We start from the raw sequence: 19932 nt of genomic DNA on the forward strand, positions 1-19932 counted from the left end.
CGTAGCGCCAGAGCGCAGGAAGCAGTGACGCGCTACGCAGAGGAGCCGGAGTCGAGGGGAATGGTGTTTTGTTTCCTTTCTCTTATAGTTTAATCCCGGGGCTTTCTTCTTTATTGTTTTATATTTCCCTTTTTTCTTCCTTTCTCTGTTTCCATTCTGTCCCGCGGAGGATTTAGTTCTGCTAGTTTCACAAACTGAGTCGTTGTTAGGGTTTATTTTATTATTATTATAATATTTTTTTTGTAATTAACTTGGCTCCCCTGTCTGGTGTGGTTGAGTGATTTATTTTTGCAAAGTAGAGCCGAGTAGAAAAGGACCACCGCTTGCCTCTGTGTGAATGAAAACGCTTCATTTTGAGGTAAGGAGAATGCATTTAAAGCCCCCCTTTATTAGAAAGACTCTTGGCATTTTTTTTTTTTGCTCAAGAACCGTGCTGCAGTTTTGATCTGCGTTTGCTGCAAGCTGCAGTTCTGGGTCACATTAACATTTCTTGCAATTTTATTTTGTTCGTTTCATCAAGGCAATCTAGGCGTTCGCGGAGCTGTATTGCTGTTGACAGTATAATTAAAAAAAATAACACAGTGATTTTGAAATCGGGTAATAGCCTGAAACGCAGTAGGCCCGTGCACAAAAACAACAAAAAAAAAACATTGTGTCATTTTGTTTTGACAGAACAAATAAATATTTTTATTTTGTTGCAGGTGATACAGCATGTCGACTAGACTGAGCAACAGTTAGCCTCTTTATCTGCTTAGACATCGCGTTGCTACATTTACTACCAGTCTACAACAACCGCTAAATACAGCTATACAAATATTAACAACTTATGATTGTATTAATGTTTTCCCCCACATACTATTTCTATTGGTGTTGGGGAACTGTATTATTATTATTATTATTTTGCGGTTGTAGCAATGATTGCATGCGTTACACGTTGTTTACACGGATTTGACCAACCCTTTAAGGTTTATCCAGATACGGTACTCGTTTTCTCTCTGATTGACCAGTCAGCAGGCAATCGGGTTTTTAAGGACAGGAAATGGCCAGGTCATTATAATATACCTGTTGCATTGAGCAAAAGCAGTACAAAGCTGCCCTCCCTTTGCTCGCCATCTAAAAACACACTTTCTGTAGCAAACACATTCACTCTGTTATTTGTTTGTTGCATGTTTGTTTATTTACATCTTAAAAAACAATAATAACATTTCTCCTCATGCATTTTAATCAAGGGATGCTTAACAAAACACAAGTGACAATCTAACATAAGAAATATGTAAGGGAGAAATGTTATCAATTTAAGAACAGGGGCCGAAGCAAGACTCCCATTGCTCAGCAGTTTGATCCATTCCTGGTTTTACTATGTTTAATAACACACACATGAGCTTGTTACCTGTACACTGGCTAATCAAGCTAGCAGTAAAACCTGAAATGGGTGAATCTGCTATGCAATAGGAGTCTTATTTCCATCCTTGAAGAATTGAGCAATATATTGCAGTGCATCAAATAAATAGACATTGAGCTAATAAAAATACATGTAGTAATGACTGATGTAACATTTTACTTATTTTGCTGTGCGTCTGGAAAACAGCTTTATTCAAGTGTCATGAAACATTGTATTTAGATGTAGTTATTTTAATGATTGATTAAGTCCGTTTCGGTGGATCTAGGAGGGTGTCTGTCTGTCCATACAGCCTTTGCATAGACTGTATCTTGATCGCTCTTGTCATGAAGCTTGGTAATTTGTGTTCTGTACTGTTGTGTACATATGCTGTTTATATAATCACGGTAATCAACCTTTTCTGACATGTTTGATCATCATAATCATCTATACCGTAGTTGAAGAGGAAGATGTTGTTTTGCAACTGTATTGGGACAGAGGGAATAAGCACTGGTATACAAACTGGTAAAAATAGAGTAGATGGAGGACTTTGCACTAAATAATGTATATTAGCAGGCAGGGATTCATTTAATTAGTCCCGGTTATTGCAAGGGATTTGATCTGCAGTTCTGAAAAAGCAAAAAAAAAAAAAAAAAAAAAAAAAAAAAAAAGGGAATGGCCTCTGCAGATCCTCAGAGAACCTGTTAATAATTGAAAAAGGCTGGAGCAGAAAATCAAGTGACGACTTAAAATAACCTTTCAGGATGGTCCCCGAAGACAAAGATTGCACTGTAGGAGTTCCACACATAGACGACTGCACCGCACTGTAATTCAGTGGTAATGCGGTTTACTTTCAATATTGGCAGGGCGAGGCATACGTTATTGTGACTGGCTCTACTTCTCTTTAGGCAGTAATGCAAAATTGATTTTTATTAATAGGCTGTGGGGTCTATACAAATGCTGTTTAAATAATTAAAAGACCAAGGGCTTTATTAAAAAAAAAAAAAAAAAAAAAAAAACCACCATCCAAAAGTGCACAGTTGCCCCTTATGTGTGGGCATAACAGTTCAGGTAGAGTTCTGAGTTTGAACTCTAAGCAACAAGCTAAGGTGGGTCTGATTAAAAGTGCTGTTCAGTTGCAGAGGGTCTGTGCTCTCCTTTGTTGCTTGTGTTTTATGCAAGTTATTAGAGCAGTCGGCAGTTTCCTTAAAACAAAAAAAAAAAAAGAAAGCTTTCAAATACACCTGAAAACATGCATTTGCATTTCATTGTGCATGGTTATATAATGCATGCATGCTGAACTTAATAATAAAACTCGAAATGTAAAATAAGATGTAGATTCATTCTGCACAAAATCCTTCAAGTGCAACTGAAAACATACTGGAAATATAATATTTGAAGTGTGAGGCTCCAAGTAGGGCAGCAGGGTGATTTAATCGATCAATTAATGTTTAATCAAGGATCAAAGTAAACGCCAATGGTGATCAATAAACGATTACTCAATTTATTATACCAGTAGAGTTTACTAGTGTTAGCAGTGTCCTGTTTTTCTCCCTAGAAAAGAAACATCTGTATGCCTTGTGCTTTACCAATCAACACATGGTATAAATAGCCTCAAAGAGCCATAGTTCAGTCAGTACCTCTGTGAAGGATTACCTGTTGCTTAGTTTAGAGTAACAATACCAGGTAAAGGTTTAAAAACATTAACGAAGGTTGCTGCATTCAAGGGGGTAGGGGAGACTTGACCTTACAGCTGATACTCTATATAAACTGGACTATAAACAAGGGCTACTTTCTTTCTGAGCAATCTACGGGAGGCTAGGATTAGGTTTTTAAAATCATATTTTTGGTCCACTGCTGATTTTTCTATTAGTACCTTGTTTCTTTGGTAGTTTTGCTTCATTAACTTTTCTCTATAGTTGCTGACAACTGTCTTTTAAAATAGCCAAAACGGACCACTGCCAAAGTCTGCGGGTCTTATTTTTAGTTGGGCAGTGAAGAAAGGCACAGTAATAAATAGCTCACTTTCGAAGATCATAAGTAAAGCCTGTTGCATGTCTAATCCTAACAAAACATATTGCAGCAGGTGCATCAAACATTTTTCATGGGGGTAGAAGTTATTGTAATGCATATATTAATGCAATATTAAACCCTGCTCAGCAGTAATTGGATATGATGCATTCTTAAACAACTGTGTTGTTGGTTTGCATGTTTCTGCCTTTCCTGAGGTTTGCGGCTTGTTTTTATCATTGACTGCTGTTGGGAGTTGAACCGACTGAATAATGTCGTCTGGTTTTATACACCCTTGGGTATGTGAACCTAGCCATCAGTTATCTTATTGACACTCGAATGAAAAGGAAGAGGGCTGCTTGACTTGGGTATGGAAGTTGAGAGAAAGGGTGCTCCCTCCAGTCCAGGGCAGGCTTGAGGCATGCAGACTGAACTGCTCCCTCACCCCCTAAGAGAAAGGGTGCTCCCTCCAGTCCAGGGCAGGCTTGAGGCATGCAGACTGAACTGATCCCTCACTCCGTAAGAGAATATGCTATCCCTGCTGTGTGAGCATTTAAGCACAAAATTCAGTACAAAAAAATAACTTGTTAGACCTATACAAGCTCAAACGTGAGTAACTCCAGCATAGGGTGCAGGATCAGTCATCGACAGTTTGCATGTAATTCTAAGCAGTGCATACAGAGCAAATGCCTTGTAACAAAAAAATAACTAAATAAACTGGGCTGGTTTCACCGCCTCTGATTCAGTCTTGCACTACCTTACCTGATTTGAAAGAAATGTCTTGCACTACCTTACCTGATTTGAAAGAAATGCTCGCTGCTGCTGAGCGGAGAAGCAGGAACAGAGAGCCCCCACCCCCCCCACTTTCTCTGAAAGGTTCTGGATACATTTGATCTGGGAGGTGACTCACCAGGTGTGAATGTAGCAGGCATACAGACAAGGATTGAATGTAGGTGGACACAGCCCTCACGCTGTCATTCTTCATGGACTGGGGGGAGGGCGACAAGCAAATAAATATATGCTGTACGACATCAATCAACTTGGTAACCTGTTTATTTTTTTTATTTTTTTTCCCAGTTTGTTCCACCAACGTGCTCCGTGCTAGATTCAGTCGCATAAGAATGAGATGCTTATGTAAGTGCTTGGCGTTAAAGAGAGGATTGGGAGAAATGCTTTGAGAAAAAAAATGAATGATCTCGCTGTAGCTGCTGGAAAATGTTTAAGGTCAGAAATGGAGCCGTGATTTGGGATCCGTATGACGTCTACAGATCAGACGGTGCTGATTGCAGGAACAGCTCTTTGAATACTCCCACTGTCTGGGGAGGGGGTGATACCTCAGAATGGATTTCGGATGAGAAAGACCGAGCAGAATCTCCACATTCTGATTTGTACGGTACGACGCATGAAAGCGCAGCTAATATCATGCACCTTGCTTGATCGCCAGTGACTTTGCATACTGCATCTAACACACATGTTGAGGTTCAAGTGTTGGAAGAGGGGAGTAAAGTGCACCTCCTCTCTTACCTTGCGAACTTCAGCTGGCTTATGGCGAACCAACATGCACTGTGAAATATGATTTCAGATTAATGAAACTAGGGGTGTTTATTGTTTAAACATTTAAATATTAGCCAAGTGTTAAACGCTTCGAATTCCAAAATGTATCAGAAATATGCAGGCCAGATGTAGGTGTTTACATAGTAGTAAGTGTATATTCACGTTCATATTCAATATTTCTATCATTATTTTCCATTGACCGATGCATGCAATTGTCAGGTATGCAAGTGCATGCTGCAGTAGATATTCTTCTGACAGCAATTGGTTTGCAAACTGTGTTGCTTTCTCTCTTTTTTTTTCCTGTAATGCAGTTACTCCAAGTCAGCATTTATCGCTGAGCAATTAAAGCTATTACCTCTTCATAAACAAAACTGCAGTATGAATTGAATTTGCAATGAATTCTAATGCATCTGCTTTTTGCTGGATGCAAAATGCATATTCATGAAATGCTCCTATCTAATATAATGGGAGAGCTGTCATGTTGAGAAACATTGGGTTGCATAGGCATGGACCACACCCCATGAACGTTCATAGATTATTTGAATTGACCAGGTTAAGGTTGATTGGGCTAGTTTAGCATTCAAAGAAACAGCTGCTTGGATTTGTAGTGCTTGCTTTTAGGGGAACAACAATCCACAGAAATGTAAGCAGCTGTTTCTTTGCATCTTTCACTTTGAACAGTGAATGAGCCCAGTCAACACCAGTGAGCCTCGCTTGATTGTCAGCACCTGATTTCTGTGATGAGCTCAATCTGAGTAATATGTCTGTAAAGCTGCAAGTCGAGTGAGGTTGTTTATGGCTGTCCACAGCACTGTGAACGTTCATGCAGTTTGCTGCTTATATAATCGTGTAATGTAGTGAGTGAGTATGCTTTTACCTGTATTACAGCCGAATTCTTAGGGTTACACTACTTTTGATGAAGCGCCACCTCAGTGTAGCAACACGGCGTCGTTCGGATTCTCCTGGTCAGCCTGTCGTTGGATTGAAATGAATGCAGGAAAGATTGCGGAATCAGATCCGGTGAGAGAAGTATTCCCTCAGGACCACCAGATATGAAAAAAGTTGCTTTGATGCTGGATGTCGTAAGGCTGGCTGTATAGCGCAGTATAGCTTTGAGGATAGAACATGCCCTGAGTTTTGCTCTTTTGGTGTAGCTCATAGTCAGCTGGGCATAGCGAATACCTGAGAATAATCAGTGGCATGCATCTTAATGTTAAAGCAATGCCAATTGAAAAAGTGATCTGTTAGGAGTACTGCAGTGCTTTGAGGTGTCTGTGAAAATAACTCATTAGCGCTGTCTTAATTTATCAAAAAGCAATATGTGTTGTATTCTATTGAAATTAAGTTTCTTTCTTAGTACACATTTAAAAGTAACAATTAATCGTGTTTTCATGGTGACAGGTCAAAACTGTCCTAGTGTATCTGATAAATCTCATGCAGTAGGTTGTATGTTGATTTGGTAAATTGGATTAATCTCTTTGATAATTTTGATATTGATCTGATGCAAGCTTTCATTTACAATTTAAAAGACAAGTAGTGTTTTGCATGGACACATTAGATTTTGTAAACGACAAAAAACAGATATAACTACAGTGAGTACAGTTCATTCGATTCAAAACGCAGAGGACAAAGAACTACTTTCTTCCAGCTATTTCCATCTATTAATATTAATGTTCATTTCAGCTCCTTAAAAATGTATTGTTGCACAGTGCAATGTATGAATCTGTAGTTTTATAAACCCTGTCAACTATAATTGATTGCCTATTGCAGCCGCTGTATGATAAATGTGACTCTCTCAGACGCTATAATTGAAACATCTTTTTGAATAATTATCCAAATCAAAGATTACTGATTGCTTTAATTAAATGCTGTTTTTGAAAATTACAGGTGAAATGACACACGTGCCAACTATATATATTTTTGGCTGAATTCTGCACAAGTCAAGAAAACATGGTGCTTCAACATTAATTTGTGAGCATGTTTTAAAATTAGATCTACGAAAAGCTTAAATTCATACCACTTCGATCATCCATCCATCCATCCAGTAAGTTATTAAATAGTTTTGTACATTCTGTATTGCTTACTCAATGGGAAACACTGGTTTGAGAGTTTATTTACACAGTAGTTAATGTACAGGTATTACAAATATGTGGCGGTTTTGGTATCGCTGTACACTCTCGCAGGCACCCTGTGTTCACCTGTACACAATGGATCCACGCTGCTGTCTTTATTTTCATTCATTCCTACATGCATGTACATAACTCTCTGCACAGTCAATGTGAGCAGCAGAAACAGTTTTTTTAGGAAATCTCTGTGTTGCAAGATCCAAATCTAATTGCACTGTAGAAATCGCAGGGGAAGCAGTAAAGCCACGTACAAGGGGGTGCCTGTTGAGGCAAGAAATACAAGAAGAAAGGATAGGGAGAAAAGAGAAGTCACTGTCATCTTCTTTGAGTCCAGATAAGTAGTGTATTGAAGATAAGTTCTGAGTTGCAAAGTTACAACCAGACATCTTAAAGGTTACAAGGTGACACCAGTTTGTAGGTATCCTCTTTCCAAGCATGGATCAGAGCAATACCAAGAACATTTCAGTATTCTCAGTTTAAATGCAGTCTCTCAATGGCATCCTGATTTATTTTTTTTTTTTTTTTTTTTTTTTTTTTACCTTAAACCAGTCAGAAAAAGACACCAATCTCTTATCACTTGGTTAATTGCCCATTTGTCTTAACCCTAGCTTCAAAGCATCTGATTCAATCCCGTTTCTCTTTTGAAGTAGCTAGTTTTTATAACCCTCATAAAATCAACTGTCATTTCTTAAGAAAACCTGTTTTTTTATTTCTAGTTTGTACTGTCTAAGTAGGAATTTAACCAGAATCTGGCTTAATCTTTAACCCATTCTGTGAGCTCTATTCTAAGACAAAAAGTCAATTTATATCTAAATAAAATATTCCAACATTATCTTTAAATGGCAGACATCTATTTGAGATGTGAACTTGCCACTGTGTACACAATGCACTAATACTGCAGATTTTTATAATGCTTTTTGACCTGAAGCTATTGGACATCGTCTCTGTACTGTATGGCTCTCCATTTCCAGCGGCATACTGTGTGCGTGTGTTTTTTTTTATTATTTTTTTAATGGAACCGACTTTGCCAGTTCTATTTATAACCCTCTTCTCGTTCTCCTCCCCCTGCTGCTGCTGCTGCTGAGCGCTGGTGTTGCTGTAGCAGTTTTCTTTCTGAATTATTTATCGTTGTTTGAGCTGAATGAAGCTGTGCACTGATCCTGCTGCTCATTAGAGCCCACATGTCTGTCTGGAGCCTGGACAGGAGGGCTTCGAGTCACACTGCAGTGCAGGAGAAATATTGAGGATGAGGCATTCGAACACTATCGCAAATATAAACCCACGCATCGATAAGGATGTGCTGATTTTCAAATGTAAATGCAGAACATAGGTAAAGACAACTACTAATAAGAGCACTAACTTGCTGTGGGTTATTTTGTGTTGAATAAAGTATTAGATGAATGTAAGAAATCATAATTTTGCTAACTGTAAGCGCATGTACAGCTGTGGCGAAGGCTTTGCATCACCCTGTAGAATCGACAGATTTTGCTTGATTGAAGTCAAGTGAAACCAGCTGAGTATCGTTATGTTAAGATGTTGAATTGCATACCGCTTGGTAGTTTTCCCACATAGTTAACGAAAAACTGACAAAAGTTGAACAAATGTGACATTTCGAAGCATGAAATACCGCGCTGCTATTATGGAAAATAATGAATCAAACCATAAAGTCGCTCTGTTTAATTGCATGCGCTTTCTTAAAACTTCTTTCCCAGCTGCTGGATTTTTAAACACTTGATGAAATATAATGAACAGTTTCAGTACTAATAACCTGTGGTTTAAAATCCCTAGTGAATTTTCCAGCTGTTGATGTAATTTCTCTCCTTTTCGTATTTATAACCCGTTATTTTTCTGTAATTCTCGACCAGTTATTTCTTAGTTCTATTTTCACTATAGTGTTTGGCAAAATATTCACAAGATAGTGACAGGAAGCGTTTGAGACCAAGGGCGGGTATTTTGCAATCAATTTAAAAAGCAGTTCCTGGCTGTATTGAATTATTCAATACACTGATTAAAAAACACACACCCCTGGTTGAATTTACAGTTGGTGTATGTTCTGCAAAATAGATGTCTACTGCCTGGTTTAAGCTACATAAGCTATGTCTTGTGATTGCTGTTAGTTACTAATAACTTGTGATTTTTAGCCTGCAGAGACACGTGGATTTAGATAGAAAACGATGTAATACTGATAGCAGAGAATTAACAATCACGTTGGTCTACTGGATACTAAACAAAAAAACACCTTTTTTTATTTTATTGAGGACTGTCAAAGTTTTATGCAGTCCATGAAAACCTGCTCAATAATACAGTGTACAGTTAGTTCATAAAGGTCCTTTCCTTTCCAGCGCATTTTACCAGGTCACTGACAGTGTCAAAATGAAGACAAAAAATCAATCCTGGTGAATCCAGCTTTGTTTTTTTTTTTTTTTTTGTTTTTTATCTCATGGGATTTTGGCAGTGGTGTTTTGAATATGCATGCATCAATGTGCTTGTGTGCAGTAACAATTTCTATTAGATACAAAACTGTTCACAATTCCTGTACTGTACAGTAGGACCGTTTTATTTGTGACACGTATGCGTCGCTGCTCAAGGGCTCTCTCTTCCCTAAATGAATAGGAACCAATATTAGAGGGGTAGAGTGTTGATATAACCCACTAGGGGTGACTTTTAATGCTGAGCTTTTGACTTCATGTATAAAATTCACAAAAGATTTTAATGTTAAGGTTTGGTTTCTAATTTTTTTTTGCCTCAACAAAGCACAACCGGAGAATTCACCTACAGGCAAGAAAAGGCTTTAAAAAAACAAAAAAAAACCATCTGCTTCATTTGTACTTGTCTTTTGAGAAGGAGTTTATTACTGTGTTTTGATATGAAGCCTTGGAGAATATAGCAGCAGGTCATGTTTTGAATGCTTGGGTTGGGGGCTGTTTTAGGGGAGTTGTTGCATTTCAGTCTGATTGAAGTCTTGACTGTTGGGCACCAGGTCAGAAGACTTTGCAGATGAATACCGTTTTTAAGCATGATGTGCACTAGTCTATTTTAAAACCCCCTAATTCAGCTTATTAAAGAAACCTTGGTTCAGTCTTCTCTGATTTGATGAATCAAAACCATGTTACAGTATCTATATTATTCCTAGTAGCAAGGAGGACGTAATACACAGATTGCTGTTACCCACTCTACCCAAATATTTTCATTCGCTCTAAAGTTAATTGTCATTGCAACCAAAGAAACCTGCACTGCCCACTTGCACAATGCATTAACCCTAAACCCTAAACCTTCTCTTCATATCAGCAAGCGTCTTCAGCAGAAAAAAAACAATCCTGCCTGATATATTAGCCAGGTTGCAAGTGTGACCTCAAGCTTTTTCTCCCTGTAGTTTAAGCTCGTAGTGAAAACGTGGAATGGCAGAGACTGCTTGTCGGTGATTATTTCCAGAGATGGAAATTAGATTCCTATTGCATAGCAGGTTCGCCCGTTGCAGGTTTTTTGTATGAGCTTCATTAGCCACAGTGTATTGGTAACAAGCTCAGGTGCGTCTTATTAAACTCACTAAAACCAGGAATGGATCAAACTAGTTTGCGACGGGAGTCTTATTTCCACCCATGAGCAGCACCCCAGTGTGCTGTGTTGTGGTAAGTGTAAAGAAATCATTATCCCAAGGTGATCAATAAAAAAAGCAAACAAGTAAATAAATACAAAAACACCCTTGTCCAACCTAGTTGCAAAGTGCCGAGTGGCCTGGATATATAGGCATTGCATTTGAATGTGTTCATTCAGCGACGGGGGATGCATTTATAATTCAATAGCAGGGCTGTTTCAAGAGCTTCTTGTGGAAGTTGGCTGTAGCCCCCTGTGTCTAATTAAAGCAGTTAATATTAACTGATTAACGAGAAGGTTCAAATGGGCCAGTGCTGCTTACTGAGTATCCAATGAACCTACTCTGTCAGAAACTTATGCTCCCTGAAGTTTATTTGGCAGAGTTCTAGCAGTAAAACAAAGGAAAAAACAAAACAAAACATGAATTAAAAGTTTAAAGTATCATACCAAGATGGCACATTATTGTTAGGGGGTCCAAACATACTTTCTTTTAATCGTTTTTAAATGTATTACCTGCTTACCTCATGTACTTGTTCTGTTGGTTTTTAAGAACAAAATGTGTATCGCCTGTATAAAACCAGACCTGAGATTTGCTTGCAATAAGTTACTTTTAAAAATCACCCCCCCATGTTTTGTTCAGCTATAGCTGAAATAAAGTGGGTGGTGTTTTTTGTTTTGGGAGACTCAGCACACAAAACATTATTTTGCTGAGAACTAGAAGCAAGGTTTTAGCTCTTCCACGCATTTAAACTGCAGTGTCAGATTTGTCAAACTATTGACATGTTTTGATATTTAAAATGAATTAAAAAAACAGATTTGCCAGTTTAATGGAATACCAATTTACCTGTGTATCTGTTCATTCTGTGATCCCAGTAAGTACGCCACCAGTTGCATCAGTTAGGGGTTATAAATTCTGCCAGGTCGTCTCTGTAAATGAGAATAGGATCTCGGCTGACTCGTGTGGATAAATAAAGGTTTTGATTGATTTGAAGTGACGCATTCCGAGATATCTGTTTCAGCTCGGGGAGTGACCTAGAAGAATTGTATTTAAATTGTATGTAAATGAATAGCCTGACTGCGCTGCATGTTCCATTAATTTGTTGTATTGCATTTTTATGAATGTACAGTAACTCTGTGGTAGCACAGTAAGAATGATTGAGAAAAAAATGTAATGCAGATGCAATGTTCGTATCCACCACTGTGCTGTAGGTGGAATATACCTTTAAAAGAATGTGGGCTTCACTGTAGCAGTTTCATAGAAGGCTGTGTGTTGGCGTAGATCCCAGTGACATCTCTCCAAACAGCTGGGCTGTACTGCCTCCTCTGAGCTGCCTGTCATTGCGATTTTACAGTGTCCAGGCAAGAGCAAGCGAGCGAGGGATCTCTAGCAATACTTCATTCAGAAAAAAAAAACACAGAGCGTCTGAGGGTTCAGGAAATGAATCGGCATTAAACTAACACTAAACTGAACACCGGCAGGAATGGACTCTGCAGGTGTTGTTGAATTAAAGTATTTGTAGCATCGTCTTTACAAAGCATCTCCTCTCTGAGCTGCTGTACTACGGGGGGGTGAGTTGAATTAATATCGTGTAAAATGTAGAGTCTTCAATGACTGCTCCCAGGTCTTCATCACAAGTTATCCTGTTATGTATGCCTTTTATATAGATATGCCTTTTATATACTGTAGATATGACAAAGAATATTTTGAATGCATGCCGGGGAGCTTAGTTTAATTTCTGTGGAATCCTTTTGTGATCTCCTGCATAAGGAACTGATTAAATCATTCATTTATAGTTTTTAATTTTATAGTCGGGCATCTGTTTAGATTTGGCTTTGGGGGGGGGGGGGGGGGGGGGGGGGGGGGGGGTACAGGTCCTTGGAAGGCTGTAGCGTTTGCCTTAACGTTTGCAATAAACCAAGAAAAAAAAAAGCTTTTAAGGTTTTAGAAAATTAATGGCTGAAATGATTCAGGTTAGTTGCATGAAGTGTGTGGTGGGAATTTGATTAAGGAGGTGTGTGTGTTGGGGGAGGGAGGGGATCCTAAATGAAAATGGAAGATATTGTTTTGCTAGCTGTAGCCGGGGACAGCAGTGAGGTAAGAAGGAATTCCCTCGAAGTACGTAACCTATCCTGAATGGGAGTGAGCTGCTGGAGCAGCGGAAAGCCAATCTGCTATGAAGATAATCCTGTAGCATGGAGCTGATACCTGGATTATTAATGTTCTTTTTTTGCAAAAAACCATCTAACAAAAAAAATATATATATCAAATAATAATAGTGCAGCAGACCAAGCAAGCAGCGAAGTGAGGTGAATAAGAATCATGTTTCTAAAAATATCCTCCTACCCTAGTGGCCGTTCTTGGATAGGTATATATATATCTCTTCATTCTGTTTATGTAAATTTATGAATGTCATTTTTATATTGCAGTTAGGGCATTCGTGTGTGTTGTTGTTGACAGTGAAGGAGGTAGGCTTATAGAAAGTATAGGATGTGTGTAAAATATGTATTCTTGCAGTAAGTCAGGAGTCAAATGAATGCACCGAGCTGAAATAATTTCAGATAAGTAGGTCGCTGTGGCTTGCTGTCATTCATAATTTTATATCATGCTTTTTTCTTTCTTTAAGAAACCGGTCTGTTTGCATTTTTTAAATATAGCATAGTTAAAGACAAATGTACTTTTGAGTTTTAAATGAATTGCAGGGACTGTAGGAATACTCAGTCTTCCCCTGTGAGATATCCAAGATTACTGGCATTCAGTAAAATTGGCATGTCTTGAGAACCGATTGACGTAGATGTGAGATTAAATTTTAATGCATGCAGATGCTATGTGTGCTGTGCTGTAGGATTTTTGCAGTCCTTCAACACAACACTGTGCAAACATGTTTTCTTGTGTACAGGTTGATTTTTTGATTTCCAAGCTGTAGACGTTAATGTCTAGCAAACAGTATTGTACAGTCAAACCTATATCGGACTTCTATGTATTTTAGCCAAGTCACTTCTATGCTGTCAAACACGAGTCCTTAAGCTAATGGCCAGAGGGATTCCCCTCTCTGTTTACCCAAATGTATTACAAATTTCAATTTGACAGCTTAAGTATCCAGCGATGAAGCACTTCTCATTTTGACTGCATTTGTCTTTCAGTATTAGCCGACTCCACAGTTAACTGCTGTAGCTAAAATGATTTGATTAACCCAATTATGCAACATCCCCTTAATGTTTCTCTACCGCTTCTTCCACAGTAGCAGGGAATATATTTAGAGTCCAGTTGCAAAGCAGTTTGAGCCAGCTTTCGGTAACGTACAGTCAAAGGCACGTTGGAAAACCCGGGCTCGCTCTAAACGCTATGCATTGGTCAATATGTTTGTGCAGTCATGATTCCGTTTAAAGGGGAACCGTTTTCTTCCATTCTGAGGTCCGACCGAGGGACAGATTCTCCTAAAAATGGACAGTAGGTATTTTTAGTGTCTTTTAGTTGTTTTGTGTTGTGGTTATGGACACGTTACTGTGACGCGCAATCAAAGTTAGATTGAACGACCTTGCATAACTAGAGAGGCTTGCCATTGAATATAAAACCGTTAAAGGCTCTTGTCTCGCGATCTGCGCTCAGAACTTTCACTTGTCCTAATGAGTATTCTCTACGGTCGCTCATTAGCGTAAAAAGCAAGTCAGAACTGTGACCTTTGCATTCAGAGCAGTTACTTCAAAGCAATTAAACACACAGCTTTTTGTGTGTGTGTGTGTGTGTGTATATATATATATATATATATATATATGAGATTGTTGCACAGAATGTATGACTTTGAATATAGTACTACAGCAACCCCTTTTAAATAAGTTTGGATGTGTAGCTGTTGAATGATACCCACTGAAGCGTGCTGAAGGGTCATGAATGCACGCTGAGGGCCGTGGAACTGTCCGCAGGCATGGAAGTGCAGGTCTTGTAGCATAGCATTTAAAATGAAATGCAATGAAATGGTTTGTTTTGAGCCCTTGATCTTCAGCTTGAACATACATCTTAATATTTTTTAGAGGCGTGCATGGACCACACATACAGTAATCCATGCTGCAAACCCTTTCCTGTGTTCGGGTTCACATGCTGTTTTGATTTCTGAACCCAAACTGGACGGCTTGATCGTCGGCTTTAAGGTCGCATGCAAGCGGTGAACTCAGTGCCTGCTTGTGTTTGCATTGACGTCTAAACCTGTGTTGCTCTCGATCTAAAGATGAACCTGCTTTTATGAATGCGTCTTGTTGGGAAAGACCATTTGTGCCCACGGTAATTTGAGTGGGTGCAGGGCTGGTTATGTACTCCACTGCATGATCTGCATACAGAACGCTGCGGTTTACTGGGCATGTTGCTCTGTTTGGATAAAGAGCTGTGAGATACACTCTGACTCCCGTTGTTATTTAAAGTGGCAGGTTTGACAAAACTTTATAGAAAAGCGCTTTTTATTAATGAGAAAATGTAACGTGGGCTTTGAATTTAACAAATCTAGCAATTTTAAAAAGTAAATAAGCACAAGAAAAAAGCTGTGCATACATAAAACAATCCCGATGACTTGCATGTGTGATTGATTTATCCTTGAAGCATCCAGTTGCTCGCAAACAGACAAAAGATCTACTTCCACCTTAATCAAAGGCAACTGTGATTTTTAATACAGCAGGGATTTTCGCTACAGCCTGCGATTAGAACACTGGTGTGCGCTTTTCAAAGGGTTAAAAATAGAGCCAGGTCTGTGTCTGATTGACCTTTATAAAGGAAAAAATGCTTTTTCTGCACAGGGTGGTACAAGTCATAAAGTACCTGTAATAATAAGAGGAGGTAGTAACCCAGCACACTTTGTGATGCTGAGGTTTTACTTGTATTTATTGTTTTATCCCTAGAGGGCACCACCTGGGTTATTGAAGGCTACTGATTTACTTTGAATGCTAATGGGGGGGGGGGGGGAGGGGGGGGGGGGGGGGGGGGGGGGGGTCGTGGGAAAAGCAGCAAACACAAAATCAATGTGAAATGATTTTCCGCACTGGGAAAGATTTCCAGAGTAATTGGCTTAGCTTAAGGCTGCCCTCGTCTCAGCTGTGCACGGTACACCAATTTAATTACACTTTATAGGATCCAGAAGTAAAATCGGCTTTGCTAGTTATTATGTGCAGTTGCGTGCGTGTGTGACTGTGTCGCTGTAATTCTGCAAGATAAAGCATAACAAGTTAGTCCAACAAAGAAAGGATTAGAAAGCCAGCAGTGTGACCCTTTCAGTCCAGCGGAGGTCATGTCTTGGGCCGGGTTGGGTTTTAATGGGCCTCCTGATTTACTGCCTTCGAGTCGTCTTGTCGGTATCTATCTGTTAAAGTCAGGCTCCTCTTCCTGTCAGCAGGTGTTTTTAAGTGATTTGACGAATGTCTTGTCTAATTAGACTGCATACAGGTGAAAAGCGGTTGTCTTCATTGTCTGCTGTACAGTGTGCAGCAGACACTTTTGAGTCTTCCTTGTTTTTGTCTTCCTCGCAGCTGTGCATACAGCTTTAAGCTAACTCTGGAGATCGACCCTTTTGTGGTTGCAGCTTATTTCATCATAATACAGCATGTCCCATCCCTTCTACTTCTGGCTACCAGGAAAGCCTCTTTGCTTTCTAGAAATAACACACCAGATATGCAATTTTAATTGAAGTTAACATTCCTAGGCAGATTAACAATATGCCAATTGCAAAAGAAAAATGCAGTTTAAAATACTATATAATCATCATTCTAGTGTACTGCTAATTTAAAAAAAAAAAAAAAGGCAAATCCATTTGAAAACATGAGTTTTTTTTTTTTTTACCAGTGAATGACTTGTATACCCTTCTGCTGTGTTAAGAGTTGAAACTAATTTGCAGAAAGATATTGCCATCTATGAAATACTGCATCCCTTCTTTAATAAAGCCGCCAACCTTCATATAGATTAGAATTGTACCAACAGTGCCTACAGCACGTGCAGTCTGATGCAATGCAGAATATCAAATGAACAGAGCTGCATGGTGCTTTTAAGGACTGCAGCTGCCTTTTAAGGGAACCCCTTAAGAGGACGTCCTTCATTCTGCGTTGCTCGGAGACTGCTACTGACGTCAGTGCTTTCAGTCAGGGACCTGGGGGGAGAAACCTGTGGGATGAGAGATGCTACAGTCCAGCACAGCGCAGCGTACCGCCTCCCTCCCTCACTTGCTGCTGTCGGCACAGCTCAGCGCAACACTGCCAGGAGTCATAACAATGTCTAATCTGGGATGGCGTGACGGGAGCTTTCCAGCAAAGCTCCTTGTTTTTCTAAGAATTCAAAGAGAGAACCTGGACCGTGCAACAAAAACTGAGTGCTGCACACGGTCTGCACAGCATCCCCCAATTCAGATTCGTACTAAAATACCATTCATTACAGCTGCTTGCTTTTATTACTGCAGTAACCTTTAATGAACCACACTTTATCAGGACCCCCCCCCCCCCCTTGACAGGTTGGTGCAGCAGAATTTATGAATTACATTTTCTCCGTCTCGCTTGCTGTTTAGAAACAAGAAAAAAAAAGAAAAAGGGAAATGCATATCTCAGTTCCACCAATATTTTCTATAACGCTGGCACAGATATTTCAATATTCAAACAGAAAGAAACAGATTTTTCCATTGTGCACAAAACATTTACAAAATGCATCCTTTCCCCTGCAGTAAGCTACACAATGCACTAGACTGTGTGGAGTAACGGCAACTCCTGAGTGCAAACACTGCCCCGTCCACACGCGGTAGCTGGAAGGGAGCTGAGTGATCCAGTCAGGCTTCAGTATGTCTTGCAGCATTCCAGGGAAGCCCCATGCCGGACATCCCTCATTAGTTGTTGCCTGGCAATGCAGGGAAACGTCACTGCAGTGAAAGTCAAAGAGTCCCCCTGTCTGCCTGTGCTGTGTTGCAGAAGCCTGGGGCAGGGAGATTGGTGTAGCTCCGCCTGTGTGTGTGTGTTAGTATTGTGCAGCTGTGGCCAAAAGTTTAGCATCGCCCTATAGAATGAACTAATGGTGCTTCATAAAGTAAAAAAAAATGAAATAAATAAATGTTGTGTTACTTATTGAATTACGTCTCGCTTTGTAGTTTTTCATGTACTTAACAGAAAACTGAAAAATGTGACATTTCTAAATTTAGCATGAAATACTGTGCTACAATTATGGCTTCTCTTGAAATATCATTTTGTAGTTTATTTGATTTACATGATGTTAAATAAAATTATATATAATATATATATATATATATATATATATATATATATATATATATATATATATATATATATATATATATATATAGACACTTTTTTTTTTTTTTAACTCAATTCTAAAATTAGAGGCAGTGCAAAACTTTTGACCATAGCTGTAAAGTTTGAAATGTATAGGTGAATTGATTGTTTTTTTTTAACCTTTTTTTACCTCTCGGACTTGACAGGAAGGGATTCACTTTTTAAATTAAGTAAACTACTATTTTTTGGTCATATTTTAACATTTTTGGTAAAAAACAAAACCCATGTGGTGATTTTCATGCAGTAGGTTAAGTTTATACTAGCGATGTTACTTTCCAGTGAATTTACTCACTTTTAAAACAGTTTTCAATTTCAATCTGTTAGTGTATAACAGTGTATTAATCTATACCTTTACAATAGCAGACTGCGTGTGTGCAGCATCTATATGTATATTCAAAAGAGTGAATAAATTGCCACAGCACACATCCTACTGTGACCTGCAGTGGTTAAACATTTTAGGAAACATTTTAAAATGTTTTGTACCTGATAGCTGGAAATGTTTAAACTCTAAACTACTAACATGCCTGCTTTATAATAGGTCGCAATAGCCAGAAGTCCTACTGATGTATAGCCTGTTTATTAAGAATGCATAACTTCATAATGTCAGCGCATGGAGGTGGACTGTGCTGTCTTTACTGCCCTGATAAAGGAAAAAGGCACCGCGGTTCAGCTCCATCTGTTCAAAGTGAAGGGGCTGAATGCTTAGACCTTTCAGTGACCAATTAATTCAGGTTGTCGCTGTATTGCTTATACTGTGCACCACAAGGATGCACCTCCAGACAGTGCTTTGAGATACTGCTGTGAGAGAGAGCGAGAGCTAGCGCCAGCTTGCTGTCAGTGCATGTAGATATGTACACATCGTAATGAAACTTGTAAAGAGCTTTCTTTGGCACGTGCTGTTTTGAGTATCGTCGGGTATGTGTATTCAGCGTATACTTCTACGTGATTAACAGTCCTAATTGTACAGTTTTCAGCCATGGTATTGTAAGGGAAATGCACAGTAAATGACTTGACTGCTAATCTGCTCTGGATAGTGGTGATCCTCCATTCATTTAAAGGCTGTTTCTTTTTCTACAGCTACCTCGTTGACAATGTTTTGCTCTAAAGCTAAACTGTGCAGCAGTTGGAGCGTGCGGTGTGCAAAGACAGGGTGTGCAGCAGCGTCTTGATCTGAATGCAAAGAAAAAGAAATCGCCTGCTTTCTCTTGGCGACAAGGTCTGTTGCCATGGAGCTTGCATTCCCATTGGTAGACAATATACCCAATAAGAATAGAGGATAGAGTGTTCCATCATTGAGATTATATATATATATATATATATATATATATATATATATATATATATATATATATATATATATATATATATATATATATATATATAATATTAGTGTGTATTTATTTATTTATTTATTTATTTTAAGGAACGTGATATGTATTAGACCAGAGAAATGACATATTGTTACAATAGCAATATACAGTAGCATCAAATCTATCCGGTTTAATTACTAGAAACAAACAGGTGCCTCAGATTGTCTGTCTTTAAATAGATTGGGGATTAAATGAACTGGAAGGGTTAATTTGCACTGTAAATGTAGGGGTGTCTCCATTTGACACAGATTGTTTCTGTTCAGTTTCAGGTAAGTATTAGAATATGATTTCCCTTTTATTTAGCTGACAATCGTATAACATCGCACTGTTATAGTAAAATGTTTTTTGTTTTAGCTTTACCATTAAGAAAATGCATACTCTATAGATAACCACCTTTAAAAACTTTAGACTTTTAACCCTCCCTCCTCCCCCAAAAAATATATTTTCCATGCATTTGTTTTGCTACAAAAAATCGAAACTAGAAGCATTATCTTCAACTCGGTAAACTTTTGCTAAAGTCGTAAAACAAACTTACAGAAAACCAACCATTTTTAATGTGAATTTGTAGAATTCCCTCTCTGCTATATAAATGTAC

At 38.7% G+C, this 19932-nt stretch overlaps 1 long non-coding RNA gene across 1 annotated transcript; it reads left to right on the forward strand.

The window, feature by feature from the left end:
- Positions 1 to 47: 47 nt before the first annotated feature.
- Positions 48 to 17437, forward strand: LOC121307100. Its single transcript, XR_005948273.1, has 4 exons — positions 48 to 358; positions 9703 to 9705; positions 15817 to 15820; positions 17427 to 17437. It is a non-coding gene; the product is annotated as an uncharacterized LOC121307100 (long non-coding RNA).
- Positions 17438 to 19932: the final 2495 nt, after the last annotated feature.

The sequence above is a fragment of the Polyodon spathula genome, chromosome 53 (genome assembly GCF_017654505.1).
Source record: "Polyodon spathula isolate WHYD16114869_AA chromosome 53, ASM1765450v1, whole genome shotgun sequence".
Taxonomy (NCBI): Eukaryota; Metazoa; Chordata; class Actinopteri; order Acipenseriformes; family Polyodontidae; genus Polyodon; species Polyodon spathula.